We start from the raw sequence: 22,865 nt of genomic DNA on the forward strand, positions 1-22,865 counted from the left end.
AATCACTTGTGATTTAAATTACAACTTAACATGTACTCCAAACTAAACTTGTTGTGTGTCCGTTCTTTTTCCTCGTCGTCATTTCATATATTGGTTGTTTCTTGTCTTGGGTTGTTGATTTCTGTCTTTTCAGGTATTAAATGTGAATGATGGGTGATGCAGGGATGATGCAGATGTAGAAAAGCAGATGTGTTTTTAATCTTTAATTTCTTTGGTATCTCTGTCCCACTGAACGTGCGCGGAGATTAAATTGTGTTTGTCAGATCAGCTGGTGGAGGTGTAAGTATGTGTCGCTCCTCCGCTGCCTCAGAGCAGTTCACTGTAAACAGGCCGGTTGTCGTAGTGACACCATTGGAGAGAGTGAAGTGATTCTGAGCCTGTTGCTACAACTTTAATATATTGGAGTCCGCTGTCACAGTGTGAAGTAGTGAGAAGCTGATCCCGATGAAGGTTTGAAAACCACAGTTTTATTTTTTACAGGTTTATGAACTGGTGTCTCGGACGCGTCACCATAAATTTCATGCATGTGAAAAAAATCTGCCACTAAACATACGTAGAATTTATCTGTGATTCATGTTCAGGCACAAAGACGACTCAGGTTTGGGGAAACATTGTGGTTTAGGTTAGGTTTACTTAAGGTCAGGAGACGTTCATCGTCATGGTTACAGCAATAAACACCTGGTTAAAGTTATGGAACAGTCAGGGCGATGCTTCAAGAACAAACAGTGGAAGGTCTCGACCTCAGTCTGTAAAGAATGTTTGCAGCCTCTGTGGGAACTGTAGTTTCAAAAATTATTATCCCCAATGTTAAAGTAATAATAACACAATCTATTGATATTAAAAATTAAAGTTATGTTTTCATATTGTGAATGTTCTCAGACAAACTCAAACACAAGCTGGGCAGAGAAATAAGTCGTTTTAACTGAGACAAAAGTGAAACACAACAATCCAAACTAAGGTAATCCAGTCTACAGGTAAAACTCAGGACCACAAGGAACCATCGGGGACCGGGAACAGACAGACACAGGTGAAAAAGACAGGGAGTAAAACAACAGTGGACACACAGGGTGAGTGATTTCTAAATAAAAACAGGCACAGACATTGTTTTAAAATAATACGTGAATTCAAGTCAATTTAGTTATCTACTGCAATTTCCATTCACAGTGTCTGCGACACAAAGGAGCAGTTCATGAACAGATCTGGTGAGTCCCTGAAGCTGCCACATGGTCTCTTTGATATTCTTTGGTGTATGAGCAGAGCGTCATGAACAGGAAGTGTGTGTGTGTGTGTGTGTGTGTATATATATATATCTATATTGATATATGTGTTTGAGCTATTTTCAGAATAAAGGAGGTTATTCTAAGTGTCACAGAAATGTGTTCAGTATCAGCTCATACAGCTACTTGAACCCTTTTAGCTCAAGCAGCTGTTAAGTGTTTGACCACTTATGTCTGATACTAATGACCTATCATGATTTTTCTTGAGCCAACCGACTATGAATGTGAATTTATTGTTACAGTGTATGAACTTTGACTGGACTGTTTCTGTGGTATAGTCCTTCTGTTCTATGTTAACCTCCTCAAATGTAATGTAATCTGATTACATCTGTGTGTGTGTGTGTGTGTGTGTGTGTGTGTGTGTGTGTGTAGCTTAGAACTACACCACAGAGAATGTGAATCAAACAAAAAACATAATCATGCAAAACTTTTTCATGCTCAGTAAAGAATAAACTATAAACTATTTGTACTGTTAAATGAGACTCATCTTGGTTACGGTTTCTATGACTACTGCAACCATGGAGCATTTCTGACGCCCATCGCCATCACCGCTGTCTTATCACCATGGTGATGGCCTTTTGAGCAGTATGGGTTTGGTGCATTTGTAGCCTTTTGTCATGTTACTGTTATTCCTTTATTTTCCATGTGAACGTTACAAAACAGTTCCACGTGTAAAAAGGTTCCCACTGGTTTTCTACCTATTTGTTTAGGTGGGAGTCATTTTAGTGTTACACCTCTGAGCTTCAGTGAACACCTGAGTCTCCAAACACTGTCCTTCATCTGACATGTTCACAACTTTATGACTGCGGTTGACACGGTCATATATGTTATATAGATTAGATTCTAGTGGTCAAATGTCAAAGGTCAAGGTCACTGTGACCTCACAAAACTTTTAACTCACGAATTCATTCACTAATTATTACACTAATTATAATTATATAACCCAAATGTCTGTAAAGGATAAAAGGAAGTGATACAATTTTATATCCAAAAGGTCAAAGGTCAACTTCACTGTGACGTCATAATGTTCTGCAATGAAACACCTCTGGTCATTATTAAATGTAATAATACTGTAATAATAGCGGGTTCTGACATGAAACATTGATGAATGTGCTACACGCCATTACAGATTCACACACATCTGTCTGAGACACAAGGAGAGGATCTGATTCTTCCTGTGACATCACAAGAGTCAACAACACAAACAAACAAACAATCACTTCCTTATAGAACACAGTGTTAGCAATCAGAGTAATAACAACCCTGTATTTCACACGACAGCTGGAATCAAACTGTGACAATTGTGACTGGCGGTAATTCTTGTTTTGTAGAGATGATCAGTTCAAGGACGCCTGTGTTTCTCCTTCCTCTCTGGAGGTTTGCTTGTTTCGAAGTCTTTTGTTTCTTATATGTTCCTGTGCGTCTTCATTCTCTCCTGCAGCTCATCAGTATCTTCCTCGTTTCCCACCAGTCTCTGCAGAGAGGCAAGACGCTCCTCGTGTGTGACTGAGCCGGTGTGTGTGAGGAAGAGTAAAATAGCCATCACATTGTTCCGAGTTCAGGAATCGTTGAGCTGTGGTGAAGCGATATTAACAGCCACTTGATCTGACTGTGTTCACATGAGCTTTTAACTGCTGTATTGAAAAAGACGTGATGAAATGAAAACCTCTCCCGTTGCTGCTCATAGGGAAAACATGACAGTAATGGCTGACGTTTACAATGGCTGCATCCCGTGTATTCTTCCTGTGCGTGCTGTTTCACTGTTACACTTTAATGGATGGAGCCTCGTTAACATTGTTCGTTCTAGCTGTGGTTTCCTGACGAGTCAAAAGAAAAGTTCACATCTGGAGTCGTTGAACCCTTAGAGAACAATGTGATTCACAGGGTAGGAATTACTGTTGATTTACATCACTGCTTTATTTCATGTACCTGATGTCACTGCAGGAAACAACCTGTAGAATTAACTTTATAACATACTGAGTATCCTGGGTGTCTGTATTCAGCACAGATTTATCACCTCAGGTTTGTTTTTCCTCTAGCTTTCTCTCCTTTAGAATTAATTCATTTCACTGTTATTGTTTAATTTTTCCGATATAGTAATTTTATAACTCTGACAGGATACTCTCTGACATGAAACCTCAGTTTTTCAGTTTAAATGCTCTTTTCTTTTAAGTCTTATGGAGTTTTTTAAAAAAGCAACAAGCTGATCAAGAACAAAATCACATGTTTATTATTATTTATGTGAGTGTGTGCTAATGATATGAGTGTGTTTATATATGTGTGTGTAATCTAATATAAATCATTACTGACAGAGGATGTTAATTGTCTCACTGATCGCAGTTGTTATGTCAAGTTGAACAGCTGAGGAGTCGATCTACATGTTGTAGATCTACAGTATGTCCTTCCACCAGAGTGTGATTTTATTCTGAAAGTTTGTATCATTGTCTTTTTCACTTTGATGCTCATTTGTATATTATACAGAGTGGTATTTTACATGTGGTGTTCCTGCATTCTCAAGGACACAGGTTTCTCTTGTTGTCAACGTCTGCATTTGTTACCAAGGCAACAACATCCGAGCAGCGGCACCAGCAGGAAAACCTTCGTTTACAGAGTCGGACTAAAACTCAGTCTTAATGCTGCTCAGTCAGACGTGAGGGAACAGGAAGTCAGCTGTCAGTCAGCTGAGTGTTAATGTTTATTTTCCTCTTCACTGGAGAGATTTAAATACGGCATGTGTATTTTTTGGCTCAAGCTCATATAATCAGACCACTGTGTCACAGAAACTGTGGGTCAACTGTCAACAGAAAAACAACAAGGTGGCTCGAGGTGCTTTTATTTACAAAGATAGAGAGGGGAAAAGACTTAGACGTCCACAGCAAAAACAAAACAAAACAAAAATATATACAACTTGTAGACGTCACCTGTGAGGTTCACAACCACACTCACAGTCCTCACTACTCCTCGAGAGTCTCGCTGGCCAGCGGCCTGTAACAGCTAAGGTCCTCCCCCTAGACTAAAATCTAATTAGATCAATTACCATCTATTTCACACAGTCTGCACCTCTACTGCCAGTTTTCATGTTAAACAAATATACCTTATCAACTGAAACACAATTTTCCAGTTCAATAACTTTAATAAATCCCAAAACCTTTCCACAGTTTCATTAATTCAGTTACATGACCCAGTTAAACATGGTCTGATCTGCCATCAGCACACCTGTGCAGGTAGCTGCTGCTTCTATATAAGACAGCATTCTGCAGCTACTATGGTTCAGATCCAGGAAAAAGAAAACTTGTAGTTAGAAACTTTTAGTGTGACCTCAGAAAACTCTTTGTGGTGAGATAAAATTCTTTGTGAATACGGGCGTAGAGAAGTAAGAAACTTCTAACTAAGTAAGTGAGAGGATGAACTTGGGTTGGACCATCTTTTCTTTTGTGACCAAACCTCTGTAAGTAACATATCTGACATCTGACACGACTCTGCTCTCGAAGTGAAGAGCTGTTTGGCTCAGCTCTTGTTTTGTACATCCTCACTGCTGTAATTCCTTTCCCCCATTATCAATCATCATATGTTCCTCCATTTCAATACATATGTCATTACCTGGATTACTCTTTTAGTAATTTGTTGTCTTTTTCTGATTATGATTATTTCCACCACTTTACTAGTTTCAGTTTATTATCTTTTTCTCTCTGAATTTCATCTGTGCAACAGATCAATTATTAATTAAATCACGACCCTCCTTACACACTGTTGCTCGCTTGATGTGTCCTGTGACCCTCCTCGGTGTCTCTGTTAGCTTGATTGGATTAAGGGGTTGTGCACGTTGTTCGTTACCAAACTTCAGAAGTATTTTAAAATCCGTCTCTTCTCGCTCACTCTCACTTCCTCCTGTGTCACAGCTTCTCTCAAAGCTCATCCTTTTACCTCAATACACTCCTGATTTATCACGTTGGCTCCTCTCTGAGCTCTGTCCTGCCATCCCTGCTTTTGGAGTCACGCATCCATTCAGAGCCAAGTCATGTGGAATCACCTCTGTCAGTTTATCCTGGTCTATCTTTGATTGTTTTTTACTACTTCATCCTTATCCAGTAACAAACTCTCTACAAACAGCTTTTTCCTCACAGTCGAATCTCATGCTGCCGTCCTTCTACCAATTCTCTTCATGATCCTTCCAGCCATTGGCTGCCAAACAAAGCACTAACAAACAAAAAGGGACTAATTTCCATTTCCTAATTCCTGTTTCCTGTTTCCAACACATAGAAGTGTTACTCAGCTCCACATTATCAGAAGTGTGTGAAGTGTTGTGTCAAATCCTTTCACATAATATACACGTGATAACATGCAATTTTCCAGTCCCTAGTAAATTCTGAACTGTTTCTAGAGTCACACATTACAGCCTGAGCAGTCAGGATTCAGACCATGTCACAGCAGCATTATGTATGTGTGTGTGTACGACACTAGCCCTGGACAATAATCACCATTGTGCTGCACTTTTCATTGACCTATCTGAAGCATTTGATTCAGTCAATCATGATATTCTACCATATAAACTAAACTCAACTGGTGTAAATGAACAGTCCATTAAATGTTTCATGACCTTCAGATAGAACTCCCTCAGTGTCAGTACAGGTGTTCCACAAGGGTCCATTCTTGGTCAATATCAAACTGTCATGTTCGCTTTTATGCAGATGACACTATTTTATTTACCAGTGGTTCTTCTCATAATCTGGCCATTGTAAAACCATTTAAAGCCATTATCAAACATGAACTTGTTTTAAATTCTGGTAAAACTAAATGTTATTCTCTGCATCACCATAGAGGATCCAGCCTAACGCTCATATCCAAACTCTTCAGGGTCATCAAGCTGAAACAGTTGAATGTTATAAATACTCAGGACTCTGGTTGGATACCAGAGTCCAGATAATGATCTGAACTCTGAAAATAAGTTGTGAAATGAACTGGAATTATCCTTTGAAGACCTGTGAAAATACCCCATCAACAATACTATATTCCTCTTTCCTCATGTAGTTTTTATGATTTATTATTGTCAGTACTTTCACAGCCAGTCATTTTTATCAAGAGGAGATGTGATTTGTTTGTTTGACTATTTATTTACCATCTGACCATCAAGTCTACTAAAGCCCTGAGGCCAGGCTGTTTGGATTGCATGTAGCTGCAGGTTTTCCTCTATGTGGTTCAACACATGAATGAATTTACAGTTTCACATATGAGGAAACAGATCATTGGCCCAGGTGCAAGTGGAGCAGGATGTATACGGTCAGACTGATTGATTTAAAGCAGCTCATTAGGCCTCCAGCTGAATATTTCATATCTCATCTCAGAGGACCACAGTCAATATCGCATAACGCATAACTTAAAAACTCTGATGACTTAAAAACATTTCTGCATTTTCAGTTGTATAGTGAAAACTGCAGTGAACACAGGGGCAAAGAGCAAAACCTTTGTTTAAGGAATCCAAACTGCAATCACCATGTATTTCTGTTTTAGTGCTACTTTGTGTTTGAGGCCTGTGGAGTGGCCTGGAGAGCCTGCATGGTTCGGAAATGCTGATCAGCGGTCGATCCCATTGGGATGAAAGTGAAGAGACTGCACTCAGCAAACAGAGAGAGGCAGCACTCAGCACTTTGTACAGTTAAGTTGAGTAGACTTTGCATGATGTAAATTTAGCTGTTCAGTTTTGTTTTGTGCAGGTTTATACAGCTTTCCATATCAATTATTTCACTGCAGTTGGCAGGAGAAAAAACATATACTGTAGTTTTCAACTTGATCATATTAGATATATTTAAATAGTGATTTACATCAGTAGCAGGAGCCTTGACTCTGTGACTGTCCAGATCTCAAAGGCAGAGTGAGTGATTGTTTTTTATCAAAGTCAGTTAGTATCTCCTCATTGTTCCTCTGGCTGTCTGTTGTGTGCGTCCCTCCACAGTCCTTGTGCTGTATATGGGAATAAACAAACACACAGCATCATTACTGCTAATCGGCAACAGCATGAGGAGAAGAAGCAGAGAAGAGAGGAGATGTGGGAAAGAGGCAGTAGGGAGGGAGAGATGTAAATCTGGCAGATGCTAACAGATGGTGCCAATCATTACTAGGGGAAGGAGAAGGACCAGTCTATCCTCCTGTCACTGTCTGACGGTGTGGAGTTTTGAGATGGAATAACTGGGAGATTGCAGATGAGACACTGGCGCAAAGACCGGAGGTGAAGGTGGAAGAAATCTCTACCAGTGGTGACGTGATGGCAGAAGATACTTTACAACATGAAGTCAAGAAGGAGGTGCAGCCAAAGAGGAGAAGGTCAACAGAACAAAAACTGAAGAAGTTGTTGCTGTGATCAGGTGAAGAACTGCATTAACATTAGTAACAGACTGTCCAGTGGTGGAGACTGCACGGTCCGACTCAGAAAGAAGACCTGGATTTATCCACTGAGACCGGCCTGCACTCTGAATGACAGGCACACAGACAGGGCCAGGGACAGAGACTGATGGGACCGGATAAAACTTTAACAACTTTATGGATGTCTTCACGGCCCACCGGCCGATTTGCTGGCACACTTGACACCGGCGTCCAACTGGTCCTGGTGGTCGTGATGGTCCAACTCTGAGAGACATGAAGACGGATGAGGAGTTTGCTCTGTTTCTGTTTGAGAGTTGGCTAACATTAGCTTTGCCAGTAGGTCAGTATTGTTTAGACCTAAAAACACCAGAAATTGGCAGGTGTGTCACAAATTCCACCCACAGCTCAGACACATGTAATGACCTCCTTGACCTCAAGGTGATGCTGTAATAATCAGGTTTATGTTTTCACAATTATCTCAAACAGCTGGATCAAACCTCTTTCATCATTTTAATCTCAGGTAATCTGGATCTGGTCTTCTGCTCTGATGATGTCACGATTGGACTCTTAGTTCTGTACGTTGAGTTTTAATGTCTGTGAATCACTTTGTAAACTTGTTTTTGTAATATATTATATCACAATTATTTATATATAAGTGCTGTATAATAATTATATTATGTTATGAGGATTATTCTTGTTTTTCTGAAGGAAAGGAAAATAAATGTCACAGCAAATAAGGTCTATCGTTAATGTGATAATTATTTAATTATTCAACTTTCATCACATTTTCAAATTTTCTGTTACAGTTGATACGCTCTCTCTCTTCCCTCAGGACTCTGGGACTAATCCTCAGTTTTCAGTTCCTCCTCCAGTCAGCTCAGCTCAGGATGTGATAATGAAAACGCTTCAGAGGAAGTTTGGGGATGTTGAGTGGGTTTCTTCAGACAAACCCCCTGGACTCTGTGAGATAATTTATCATACCACAGCCTGATGAAGTGGGTGGAGATTCATGTAGTGAGCTAAAGAATGAACAACTGAGAGGATGGATGTCCCGAGTGGCTTCATTAATATGGAGAAGTCTGTTCTTAACCCTGTAATTCATGTATTCAAGTACAGTTTGATAGAGACATAGAAACCATATAAGAACATTAACCAGGCTGCTGTAGGTGACATTAAAGAGTAAGACTGTCAGGAAACCTGACTTTACTTCATCTGCACCTTTAAGAATAAATATCTTCAGGCTTGAATAATTGACAAGAGGTTTTAATTTAATGAACTCACAGATCAGTCACCAACTTCTTCTACTCTTCATCCCAGGTGTGTTCAGAGAGAAAGCAAAGCCTCCTGTCATTCACACTGAGGCTTCGCACTGTATGATAGCGGTGAGCCTGTTAGCAGCGGTGTCTTTTCACTCTGTATGTTTATGAAGCACATTCAGGATTTGTGTGAATTTCTTGTTGAAACATTTGCAACGCGTCTCTGTGGATCACACATCGCTCTGGGTGAATTCACATTAAATCACATCCATCCATCGACTTTGTATTCACCTCTGAAGTTCACTTCATCTGTCATTTCCAGCCAACAGACGTCATCAGTCGTCATGGAGATGCTACCCGTTCAGCAACAAGTGACATCGAGCTGAAGCACACGAGTTCCTGAAACTGTAGAGTGACATTTATCACATGTCCAGAAACAGCTCCAGTGGAAAGAAGGTGTTGTTCTGTGTCTGCTGGATACAGACGGTTTCTTTAAGAGAGCCAGAAATGCTAAATTCTTCAGTTCCCATTTGTCAGATCCTCTCTCTGTAAGTGTTTCAAACTCTGGTTTGTAATCGAGGAAGAATTTGAAACTGAGCTGAGACAATCCAGATAAACATCAGGTTTATTTATTTAGTTTTCTCCAACAGAAGAAATTACACAACAGTTTACACAATCTGAGAATGTCACTTTTAATTATTATACATCATGTCATTATCATCATCATTATACATCTAAAAGCATATACACCTATATACAGCAGGGTCAGGATCATATATCTATCTATATATATATATATAGATAGATATATACATATATAGATATCTATCTATATATGTATATGTATATAGCTTACCATGCGTGACAGTGCAGGCAAAAAGTCAAATGTTATGATTTTATGAGTTTAACTAAGAAACTGAGCTGTGACTCCGCCTGTGGCTAATGGGTTTAAGACATGACAGACTCAGTCACAGGGTATTGTATAAAGCTTTACTCCAATGTGTGTAATTATAGCGAGTATTGATTTTTTTTATGTGTATACAGTGCACATATATACAAAGCCAGCAGGCGACATCTAAAACAGGCTATTGAACGTCTTCAGAGTCTGTAGTCATATTTTTCAAGCTCTTGCATCCAAACGAAGCTCATGATTTCTTCAGAGGATATTTGTTAAATATGCATCAGCCAGCCAGTGTTTGCAGCCTGTCTTCTGCTGCTCTGGGAGTTGAATCAGTGGAGATATAACAGCTTGGTTGTAACTCTGCTCACACTCCTGTAGTCTTTCTTATATCAGAGCTGATGCCATAATATGATCAAACTAGCCTGGGAGGCCAACGGAGGCTCAGAGGAGCCTCACAGATCTGTTTTTTGTTTATTGTGGATGTCCATAGTGTTGCACAGTCGTATTAAGTAACAGTTCACATATCTGTAAACAGATGAAAATCATTAGATGGAGCATCAGTAACAACATCTATGAGGAAATCTGTTCCTCGACCAAGATATTAAAGTTTGATCAGTCTTTTTACAATGTATTCAAAATGTTCAAAGCAAGTTTTAATTGATTGAAGGAACACATTGTTTTGCACTAACTAACACATGATGATGATGAAGATGGTACTGGCTGATGTTGTTCTATATTACAACAGTTTGTTAGTTAACACTGTACAACTTTGTACCCAGTCTGTAGCACTCCACCTTTAACATCACTGTAACGTCACTGTAACGTCACTCTAACGTCACTCTAACGTCACTGTAACGTCACTGTAACGTCACTGTAACTTCATTGTAACGTCACTGTAACATCACTGTAACAGCACTGTAACATCACTGTAACAGCACTGTAACGTCACTGTAACGTCACTCTAACGTCACTGTCATGTCACTGTCACGTCACTGTAAGGTCACTGTAACGTCACTGTAACGTCACTGTAACGTCACTGTAATCATTAAACAAACTCTTTTTTTTTGGAAATCAAACACCTGATGCCTCGATGATGTCATCCACAAATGTCCTGTGCAACAGCATCACTCCCCTGTTGTCACTGTGCACACATCTCCTCTCATTCACCGAGAAGGACAGAGGTTAAACACAGGAGGACAACATCTCTTTTGTTATGATCATCTTTCTCCTGATGCCACAGGAAGTCCTGGGAGTGACAGATCAATACAGACGTCTCAAGCAGCAGCAGCCAGCTCAATGCTGCTTTGTCCACAGGCATTGAGCTGCAAATACAAAAGAAACTTTTATTTTCTGCGTCCTGTTGCATAGTTGTGGTGATGTGTTCAGGGTCTGTTTCACCTCCAGCAGGTTCTCTCTTGTCCTGATCCACCACAGCTCTCATATCAAACCTGTCAGGGAGACACAAGACAGAGCAGCTATTAATACTGTGGTTGTTAATCCTCTCAACACACACACACACACACACACCCACACACACATACACACTCGAGCTGTTTGTAAAGCATGTTCTCTTTGGAAACAGCATACAGGTAAAAATAGTAATTACTGTAGGTATATACAGTACACACAGTATATCCAAACTCAAAGACTTTGTCCACGTTTTCATTTTAAAACAAATCGATCTCCATCCAGACGAGTATCAGAAATCATCTCCGTCCATACTAACACACCTGAAAACACACATCACATGACCCACTCACTGACGTGTGTGTGCCGGTGTAAACAGGAAGCAGATTAGTTGGTTAGTTCAAATACTCTGATCGAGGAACAGCAAAGACAGTTGTAGGACTGGCGGTTGACCAGCCAATCAGGAGATGTGGTTGGAGCCTATGTAATCGTTTCCAAAGGTCTCAGTTTCTGCTTGTCCAGACTACAACACAACCCCAGAGTTTTCAAAATAAAACACAACCTCAGAGTTTTCCTAATAAAACAGGTACAGCAGAGTTTCTGAAAGTCTCTGTTTTAGAGGCTGAAGACTCTGGAGTCGTGAGAACGGAGGAGTAAACGTAGAATAAGAGATGAGTTTTAAAACCAAAACGTATCAGTGTGAACGTAGCCGGAGAAATCTTCATAGAGCGGTTTATAGAGCAGGCTTAACAGGATTATTTGGCAGGGCCAGATTAGCTGTGAATGGTGTCTTTGGTTTCACTGCGCTTTTCCCTCAGGTGTAATTTTTATACCAAAACATCATTTATCCTCACATGAACCAGGTCTCTCCAGGAGCCTTCACGGAGCCTTTGAATCAAACTCAGAAGCGTCCGCACGCCAGAGATGTTTCTGTTTTCATATCACACAGAGTCTTAACTCCAGTTTTACTCCAAACACTGAGAAGCAGTTAGTTTAAGTGGTGGACTGACCTACAGGCCGTCTCCTCACATCTGTAAATGTGAACGCACACACACACACACACACACACACACACACACACACACACACACACACACACACACACACACACACAGAGCTGTTGCTGTTGGCATGAGGGAGAATCTACAGACACTTTTAAATTCAGCATTTCGCTCTATTTTTCTTTCTTAATCCAATTTCTTCTCCTTTGTTGATCTAACTCTCTCTCTCTCTCTCTCTCTCTCTCTCTCTCTCACAATCAGAGCAGTTCACATATTTGTTCTACGTGATTAGTTTAATGATTCAATCAAATACTGATTTAAGACTTGCGGAGAAAGGCTCTGCGTTTGAATATTTTTAGCTTTCCAGATGCTAAAATCAGCTGTTGTATCAGCAGTCACATGAAACACATGACGTCTAGTTCACTCGTTCACGTTGCTGCCACCCAGAACTTCACTGTGTTACTGCGGGACTCAGTGTGTGTGCAGCAGACACAGCTGTGTGTTACTGTTTACATGTGGAGGCACAGTCATCAAAGTACGAATCAGTATCTAGTTTACAGTTAGTTAGTAGTTAGTTCAGTTGGTTAGTTCATTAGTAATTAGTTCAGTTAGTTAATTCATAAGCAGGTAGTTCAGTTATTTCAGTACTAGTCAGTAGCTTGTTCAGTTAGTTCATTAGTCGTTACTTCATTAGTAGCTAGTTCATTAGTAGGTAGTTCAATTAGTTAGTTCAGTTAGTTAATTCATTAGTAATTAGTTCAGTTAGTTCATTAGTAGTTAGTTAGTAGTAAGTTCAGTTAGTTAGTTCATTAGTAGTTAATTCATTAGTAGCTAGTTCATTAGTAGGTAGTTCCTTAATAGTTTGTTCATTAGTATAATAGTTAATTTAGTTACTTCATTAGTAGCTAGTTTAATCAGTTAGTTCATGAATAGGTAGTTTAGTTACTGTTAAACACATGGAGGTTTTTTATCTGTAATGTGACAAGTTGATTTATCCGCATGGATCAATACATTCTCAGACAAAGTTACAGGGAGTCAGTTCACGTCTGTCTGAAGATATTTAGTTATTTCATCTCCTCTGTGCTTCTTCACTCAGCTTTAAACTATGTGCAGCTCAGTCTGTCAGTCGACCTCACAAACACTTCAGACTGAAACATTCCCTTCAGCTGGAGGAGAGCAGGAGGAGGGAGGATGATCTCTGAAACTTACATTTTATCATTTGATTATTTGGTTATTTTCCTTATTTTTGTTTCAATAGTGTCACATAGAAAATATGATGAAGGTTGTGACAGTGGGAACACGGCCTGCACCACTACACCCACAGTCCTGCTGCCACACACACTCAAACACACACACACACACACACACACACACACACACACACACACTCACTGAGAGAAAAGATTGATTTTTGTCATAGCACAGCACACACGGTGAATACTGATCCATGGTAAAATAAATTCACATCACGGAGAACTGATCGTCCACCTGGTCAACATATTTACCAGACTGGAAGCCCACCATGTTTTTTCAAAAAGGAATTTTTCGAAACCCTGATTTATGTTCATTGATAGTAATTTTATGTCTGCTGCCAAAAATGATCACCTTATAATATCTGCACATGGAAATTATGGGCTGCTGTATGGGCGGTTCAGGACTGTCAACCTCACCACAGAAAGGATAGACTACTTCCTGACACTGATTATGAGAGGCAGAATCGTCTCATTTGAACGTGACTCTGACTGGGATAATGCTGCACAAGGAAAGCTGCACATGTGCACTGATACAGCCTGAAAATAGCACATGAATATATGCATGTCACTCTGTGCTCTTTAGACCTGGTCTAATTAGGCTAACAATGTAAATTCTCACACTGACCATTGGCCTTTTGTGCCACTGTGCCACAGTAAAGTTCATGGCAAATCACCAAAATACCAAATGTGCAGAGAAAAACATAACAACATAGCTGCTGTAAGACACCTGCTCATTTTTCATTCACAGTCTCAGAGAGAGAACATGATGAAGAGAATCTGTTTTGTCGACTTCTTCTTTAATGATCTCCGTGTTTTCGCCTCCATAATGAATATACTTATACACCTGGTTTCTATAACTGGCTGCAGTGCCGTGGAACAGACACGTCTCACTTCCTGTTTCACACACAGTTGAGATGATGTGTGTGTCTCCCGGTAGAACCGGGTCTGGGTGGAAACTGTCACTGTAACTCTGACATATCTGCACATTTTATAGCACGGGGTGGAAGTCCTATTTTTGTATTGTGGATTTGGTGAATACTGATTGGTTGGGAGGTGGATACCTTATTGTAAGATAACTCCAGTCACAGTGCGTAGGTTTGAGTGTTGTGTTCTGTTGTTGTCTGTGAGTCATTGGGCCCCGAATGAATATAATTAATGAACGATGTTGCAACAGTCTGGTTATTTGACGGCGTTCTGTTTTTGTCTTCTCAGTGGTTTGAAGAGAAAACTGATTATTTAACAATATTTGAATCAAAACATGGAGACAGTTGTTGGGTTCTGATAAATGACATTAGTGCTTTTGAATGTAGTCGTAATAAATAAAGATGTTTTGTTGCTTATTTACTTATGAGTATCTCAGAGATAAAAGCTTAAAGGATTAGGTTAAAGGAAGGTAAACAAGTGACGAGGCACAGAATTCACAGTCCCCGTTCTCTAATGTTAACATGAAGCTGGTTAATCCAGGTTAATCACATCAAGGGGAAACATGTCTTTTTAGTATTAAATTCCCTTTTGTGTTTCTCTGTTGGCTTTCAAATTGAGTTTTTTTCTCTGTCACACTTTATATTCATTAACAGAAAGCAAAAGCTAAACTTCCCTTAAGCCCAATAAAGAGCTGCTAACCTGAGACTAACAGGGTTTAGAGCACACACACATCAAAAACACTTTCACAGGATCAAAAATCAAATCAAAGGTAAGAATCAGACCCTCACACTAACAGCTCGCAGCAGCTTTAACAAAGAAGATTTGAGATCTTCATCAGGCTCTGTCAGATCACCATCACAAAAGCACAACAGGTCATTTATATAACATCAGTCAGGCGATTGATCCGAGAGTCAAACTGAGCAGAACTGAACTGTCACATCCTCCTTCCACCATGACCATAAAACATTAAATTAAACAACACATAAACCTGATGGTGCTGATAATTACAGAGAGGAACAACAAAAACAAAAACAACAAAACCTTAAACCTAATATGAGTGGTTCGCTGATCATCAACAAAAGAAATGTTTCCTAACAGTAAATAAATGTTGGTTACACAGCAGCCCTTGGATTAGACCGTCCTCCCATTGTCTGCGCAGCAGGTTTCTGTTATGGTTTCCCCTGAAGGACACTTCATGTTTGGAGACTTTTTGACTCTTTGTTTGGACATTAGTTTCATTTCCTGTTTTATGTTGAAGTTGACTTCCTTTTGTATCTCGTGGTTGTTTTACTTCCTGTCTTTGTCCTGTTTCCCTCCTTGTTGATTGCCTATTTTGCCAGTTTTGTAAGTTGGTTTTCTTTAGTAAAACACTTTTTTCTCATCCACACCCTTTTTGTCTATCTGCATTTTGGGTCCTTAGTTTCGCATACCTGATAGTTATAATGACCCATAGTTACATTTTGTTGCTAGGCAACATCTAGTGGTCATAGTAATTACGTCAGGAGCAAAGTGACGTAGTATAAAGAGAGAGTAAGTCCACGTCAGTAGGAGGTTGAGATTGTCCATGACCGTTAGTTGGTATTACTGTAACCATGACAACAAAGATTGTCTAATATCGAGGAAGTACTTATTTTAACTCAAACCACCATCTTGTCCTAAACCGGACCAAACCATGACCGTTGTTATAGTAAGCATGGCGACGGAGGTAAGTACGCCGCTCTCATTACAGTCTGCGTGTTTATTATTGTGACCGTGACAAGCAAAGTTGGGAACGCCTGCTGCCATAACGACGCTATTTCAGGAGACACTCCTATGGGTCGTATCAGAGGGATTGATGACGGTAGAAGAACTATGAGCTTGTGACTGAGGCTGTAGACCAGAGAGGACGGCTTCACAAATGTTGGGCCGATGACAATGAGCTCACACAATGTTAGAGTGTCATCAATGCTGCTCAGCTTTGAGGGTCTTACATTACTGAGTCTCTAATGGTCATAGCAGAGTCATGTTCTGTTGCTGTTTGAATAGCAATGGACAGAAAATAGAAAACTGAATGACTGGCCACCCCCCCCCCCCACCCCCCCACCCACCCCCCACCCCCAAGCCCTCAAGTCCAGCTGTTCACTGGACACCTGTTGACTTCAGATTACTATGCATTCGGCTGTTCACCCTGCCATTGATGTCTCTCTCCTTCATCACCCCCCCCCCCCCCACACAACACACAAAAACAAGGCACACCACACCCTCTTCACATCCCTCTTTACTGAGGCCTCATCGTTAAGAGCTTATCAGTGAGAGTCTCAACATGCTGAGGAAGTAAAGGTTCGTTGACCCAGAGTGATTTCCTCTGCTATTTCCTGTAACTCCACAGATGGAAATTATTTAAAAACCTTCAGCTTGTTACGCGTTAAATAATTTTATTATTACATTGCAAGTGTTGGAAGTAGCAGCACAGCACTGCAAAGCTAGGAGAAAGATTTACGGGGTAATTATTGTGGTTATTACAGTTGCCATTATTATGTATGTCACCATGGATGGCAGCCAGTTTAAATGTGGAATAGATTTCTCCAGCTTTGGATCAGAAATGCCTGGAGAGGCGCAGATCTTTATATATTTGAGCTGGGTGTGATATCAGCTGAATGTCTGGTTAAAGATGAGTTTATGCTCCAGTCTTTGCACCATGAGGGTTTACGAACCAGTGTTGCTGCTCTACAACTGTTATGGTATCAGCTCCCTCTCTGGCAGGACATTCAGACCTGGATTATCCCGCCTGGCTGCTTCTTATCTGAGGCTTGCAGCACCACAGGCCTCGTCCACACATACTGTTGATATTATGTCTGTGCACATGTGCCTCTGTTTACATGAGTACGTTGTTTACATGTGCACATTCACTCAGACATGAACATTATTTAGCTTTTCATTTACTTTCATTCATCTATATTGAATATAGATTCAGATTCAGACGGTTGATTATTCCAAGTGTCAAACAGATACAAACAACACAAGTGCAACAATATACACAACACTGTGTAACACCAGACACCAAAAACACACAACACTAGAAACACACAACACTGTGAAACACCAGACACTAAACACACACAACACTGTAAAACACAGAACACAGCAAAATACACAACACTAAAAACACACAACACTGTATAAGACACAACACTGTGTAACACCAGACACTAAAAACACACAACACTAAAAACACACAACACAGTAAAACCCCAGACACTAAAAACACACAACACAGTAAAACACCAGACATTAAAAACACAAAACTCTGTAAAACACTTTAAAATGTACTTGCGCAGATTAAGCAGGTTATTGTGTGAATGGGTGAATGTGGTTTGGATTGTAAGGTACTTTAAATTACAAACCACCATTGAAACTAGAAAAGCTCAATATAAATACTGTCCATTTACCATATACCTTAAACAGACAGGTAACCCCCCACCTCTCCTCTCCTCACCCCCGCTCCTCCAGGACTCTGAAAACCTCACAGTAGGCTAAGACTTAGATGATCCCTTCCCTCCTTCCCTGAGTATCACATTGACATCTGAACAAACTGTTTTAAAGTAGGGAGGTATATCTGTTCTGTTCTACACGTGTCTGCTGTTCTACCTAAGTTCTACCTAAGTGTCTGTCGTCGACCGCTGAACTCTTATTATTCATTTCTATTCATGTGTTTCTTTGTTGATCCAAAAAACTTACTGAGCCAAATCAAATTCACTAACCCTGATCAAAGGCAGCGGTGACGGTCGGAGCTGCTGCGCCTCTAAACTTATTCCTCTTTCCTTGAGTCTTTGTTTTCCACCTGTTCAACAACTGTTCTTTCTGATTTCACTTGTGGAAGATCAGAGGTTTGGTTTATTAGTTCTTTTTATCCCCGCTCATATACTCTCCTCTGTGTGTGTGTGTGTGTGTTCATTTCACGTTTCCTCTTGGCGGTTTGCGTCATGGAAGAAGAACATAGCACAGATATCTTTACATCCACGTGTCACGTTTCACTTGAAGGCCAGACTAGAAGTGCAGTCTGTGCAGTACTTTCACCTCCCTGCTATAAATACACTGTAGTCTGCAGTTTAATTTCACAGGCTTAAATGATAGTTCTGTTCATTCTGCTCGGTCATTTTCTCACAATGACAGACAAGCTTCATCTCTGTGTGTCTGTGTCAGGAGTGAAGGTGTGTGTCTAATGAAACAAAGCTGCTTGGCCGACACTCGAGTATTTTCCATTACGTTGGTTTTTTTAAAAAGCTTCTTCTTCTTCTTCTTCTTCTTTTACAGTCAGTTAGATCGTTACTTCTTCTTTGTTTTCTCAGTCAGTTCAGATCTATGTTTGGTTTTAAATCAAAGTGTAAGTTACGAACAAAGTGTTCAGTAAGATCGGGGTAATTTATAGGATGCAATATATCTATCATAGGATATATTACTGCATGAGTCATAAATACCACTGTGTGATATATTGTCTCTCTATGATATAAGTCTTCATTATATAGTCATTATTGGTCAAGTTATTGTGAGTGTAACTGGGTGAATGTAAAGTCCATTTATGTGAGAGATGTTTTTAAGTGTGAAATACAACAGATGTATTCATGTAGATGTATTTCAGTCACATCATTGTGTTTGACCACAGCTACTATCTGTTCTTCTACATTTGGATTTAATTATCCTGCAGAGTGTATTAGGTTTCCTGACAGTCAGTGGGTCTTTAGTCCTTTCTTACACCAGAGACAGACAACAGACGCAGGTTAACCAACACGTCATCTGTTTCAACAGCCAATCAGCTCAGAGCGAGGTCAGCTGGTCAAGCTGGTTATAATGTATTATATGATACAAGATATGAATTACATGTATGAGACGTGACGAGAACAATCACCAAAATATTGTTGAGTTGCTTCCTCCTTTTCATACATTCACATGACTTCCCTGTTAATAACCTTTTAATGATGGTTTACAGCTACATGTGATGAATTAGTGGCCACAGCTGTGGATAATGGTGTAAGTTTCTTCATCCATTTATGGATAACTGTGGGAGTTGAGATGAAGCTTGTGCACGTGAGCCCGTTTCTACAACAATTAAGATTTATAAAACTGAACCAGGTGTTATTCAGGTTCTTTATAAATCTGGTGAAAACAATGTGTGAGCATATTTCTGTCTCAGTGCTGTCGTAGCCTAAAAGACTGTGACAATGCAGAGAGGCAACACGAGCTGGCAGCTGAAGGAAAGTAATTTATTTCCAAAAAACAAAAACAGATTTAGTTTGACCACTGTTACAAAAAGTATCAGCAGAACAAAACTGAAGCCACAGCTGTCGTATGGTCTGTCAGGAGGAGGGAGGCTCCTCCAGAGAGAGGCTGCAGAATCACACAGGTCTTTAAAGCTCTGCGCACCAGGACCAGGTGCAGCTCATGCATCTGATGAGCCTCCGTTTAACACGTGCAACCAAAAACACAGGGACACCTAGTGCCAAGATGGAGGGGTCCACATATTGGGTACACACAGTTCTCTCTTTGACTCGAGCGGTGAAGACGTAACGTTTGTGGAGCCTGAATCATCACCACTGCTCCACTGAGGCAAAAGGTTTGAACTGAGTGGTTCGTACACTGAAGAATAGTTAGACTGACTCCTGATTGGTCAATCAGCGTATTTGTTTCAAATCAGTATTCTGAATGTAACAGTTATTCATTTCACTAAACAGCAGAGTAATGAGTGTCAGGGCTGAACGCAGGGATTTAAAAATACCCATGTCTAAAAACTGAGCTTGTTACGGAGGTTTGATTTCCCTGATACAAACACACACACACACACACACACACACACACACACACACACACACACACACACACACACACACACACACACACACACAAACGGTGACAGATGAGAGTATAGCCCAGCGGATTTCTTTGATCTACACGCAGATGGGACACAGATTAAAGCATAAACCATCACACAGAGTCTCAGTCAGGTGTTGAGCTCCCCTGCTCCAAGTCTTTGAACTCATGTGGTGATGGTGATGACAATTATGATGACGATGATGATGATGATGGTGATGATGGTGGTGGTGGAGAGCGCTGTCTAACACGTCACTCCAACATCTCCCATAGTTCAACTGGACTGAGATCAGGTGACTGTGAAGATCAATCAGACCATCAGTGACATGGACCTGATGATGGAGACATTGACATCCTGGAATTCATTTTTGCTAACCAGCTAGTTAATTTAGTAAAGTGAAACTAACTAGCTGATATGATGATCTTCACATTATTTCTGGGATGAAAGGTGTTGAACTACAAACAGTCCACTAGTAATATGTTCTAGTTACCTGGCTCAGTCGTCAGTGGATTCACCTGTCCAGCTTGTTGACATCATCAAAACAACCACTGCACTGAGTAAAGAGTTTGTACAGCCACGATTGAATGAGTGACACATAACATGAAGACACAAGTAAGTTTTATGTTTGTGACTTTTAACTCGTTCGGTAAAAAAGTGAATTTGTCTTAATGTTGAGTTAATAAAGTCACAGTGATACAGAAGTCAGAGCCCTTCACTTCAGTAATGGGACATAAAAATTGGGTGTGGCTTTTGGAGTTGGCGATTGACTGCTATAATGAAACGATATTGACCAATAACTACGCACAAGCTAACGCTAAAATGTGGTTTGATGGCAGGTGGGGATAGCTCGCCATCCCAAGTCACATTTGATTGGATACATTCATGGAGCCGCCCTCGAGTTGAAGCAAAATATATCATGAGAAATATTTTTACAGGAAAAGAGAAGAGGTAAAGGTTTGATACAACCTGACGTCCTGTCAGCTCTGATCACAGGATAATGAATCTGAAGATTCAGCTCCAACTCTCCATGGGCTTTATTTGGGGGAACAGAGCCACCATTTGATTTGGTAATGAAAGGAAAATAAGTTCATGTTCCTCATTCCTAAGGCTTTAGCTTCACCAGAAGACCGTAGCCAGTAATCACAGAGCTCATCCTGTTCATCCCACCCCACGTTTTAACTGAACAACAATGCCTGTGATCAATTACAGCTGCATGTGGAGCTTTCAAACCTCACGAGTAATTGCATCCACTTGTTTACCATTTTTTTCATCAGTCTAGGAAAGGTTGCAATTATTGTATAATGGTAAATCGCTTCTCCCAACAGCCCTCCAGCATTTACCTTGCCTTGTGTCATTAACTGACTCCTTTCATTAATTCTTTGTCAGCTCCATCCTTGTTGTAGAGAAAACAGGTTCCTTCAGACTCCCTGTGTTCACTATTTACCTTAGTGGGAGTGTTTCCTCTGGGTTTGTTTGGGTATTTGACATTTTGTCTTTCAGGTCATTTATTTTTGTTGCAATACCAGAAACTTTGTGCACACCAACCATTCATCCACTGCTGAGGTATAATGAAACAAATCCTGGTCACCTCTTAATGACATTTGATGACATTTCCAATTCTTTGTGTTGTGAGCTTTGTGTCATGTGTAGCCTACAAGTATTGGTGTTTTATAGCAGGAGTGTATTCCTGATTAAGGTCTCCTGATGCTGACCTTGCTCTTGTCTGAAATGGAACATTATAATATACCGATAACATTCAGGTGTGTTGTGAGGAATTTAATCCTGATCAAAAAAACTTTCCAGCCGATCACAGAAGCTTCTGAACAACTTACCCCTGAGGACAAAACACTCTGTTCTTGATTTTTCTAAAAACTTGTAGAAGAAGAAGAAAAAGGTTTACTTTCCTGCTCCTCTGACAATGTTAGTCTATGCACTGGCACTAAATATACTTAAATAAATAAATAATTAAACAGTAACTCCGGGAAAAGTAAAAGGAGAAATATGTTTATTTGCTTTCTGTAAATGGAAAATGAACAGTTATATGTCAAATTAGTACTTGGCTGGGACCATTAACTTCCTGGAGTCTTTGCTGGTTACCATGGCAACTGCTCCCAGTCTGGCACATAACCCGACATCATACTTTGGTTTATGGGCTTCTTTTTTCCATATTTCCAGTCTTTGTGCTAAGCTAGGCTAACCAGCTGCCAGGTATAGTCTTTATTTAACAGATAGACATGAGTGTAGTTCATGTATGTATCGATCTTTTCCAAACTCCAAAGTGAAATCCTGAACTTGGACTAGTCACTGTGTTGGGACAAATCCCTGGTTTGTGGAGCATATGGAGTTCTGAGGTTACAGCTGGTTCTATAGGTTGTCTGTTTGAGTGTGTATTCATTCACACACAAGTTCACATCTCAACATCACAAACGGCTTCAGCATTGGTTCAGTTTCCTGACCCTTCTCCACCCTCTAAAGCTACTGGAATCCCCCTTTGTTTTCTCTATATACCCTCCATATGTTCATTATCACCACTCCCACTGTTATATGGGCCTGAGCCGACTCACATTAACCTTAATGAAAGAAAGAAAAGGAAAATCCAAAAACACTAGAAGCACTGGTGCAAGAGACACAGGGAAACATACAA

The 22,865-nt window shown here is 40.2% G+C and overlaps 1 protein-coding gene across 3 annotated transcripts in view; it reads right to left on the minus strand.

Annotated features, from left to right (window-relative positions):
- Positions 1-10,840: 10,840 nt before the first annotated feature.
- Positions 10,841-22,865, minus strand: part of LOC111220126 (urotensin-2 receptor-like) — a 33,061-nt gene continuing 21,036 nt past the window's right edge. For all 3 annotated transcript variants that reach the window (XM_022743104.1, XM_022743106.1, XM_022743105.1), the window contains one exon: positions 10,841-11,239. The gene's annotated coding sequence lies outside the window, so the exon portion shown is untranslated. The remainder of the gene's footprint in view (positions 11,240-22,865) is intronic.

The sequence above is a fragment of the Seriola dumerili genome, unplaced genomic scaffold, assembly GCF_002260705.1.
Source record: "Seriola dumerili isolate Sdu_G_001 unplaced genomic scaffold, Sdu_1.0 BDQW01000068.1, whole genome shotgun sequence".
NCBI classification, from domain to species: Eukaryota; Metazoa; Chordata; class Actinopteri; order Carangiformes; family Carangidae; genus Seriola; species Seriola dumerili.